Here is a 302-nt window from a genome sequence, read left to right as displayed (position 1 = left end):
CCTCCTCCAATTCCTCATCCTATCCTCATCCTCATCCTATCCTTGTCCTCATCCTATCCTCATCCTCCTCCTCCTCATCCTCATCTTATCCTCCTCCTCATCCTCATCCTATCCTCATCCTCATCCTCCTCCTCCACATCCTACCCTCATCCTCATCCTATCCTCATCGTCATTCTATCCTCGGCCTCATGCTGTCCTCTTCCTCTTTCTCGTCCCCATCCTCATCCTATCCTAATCCTCATCCACAGCCTCCTTCTCCTCCTCCTCATACAATCCGCATCCTCATCATCCTCCTCCTCCTC

Source organism: Lupinus angustifolius, chromosome LG20 (assembly GCF_001865875.1).
Source record: "Lupinus angustifolius cultivar Tanjil chromosome LG20, LupAngTanjil_v1.0, whole genome shotgun sequence".
NCBI lineage: Eukaryota > Viridiplantae > Streptophyta > Magnoliopsida > Fabales > Fabaceae > Lupinus > Lupinus angustifolius.
This window is presented reverse-complemented; position numbering follows the sequence as displayed.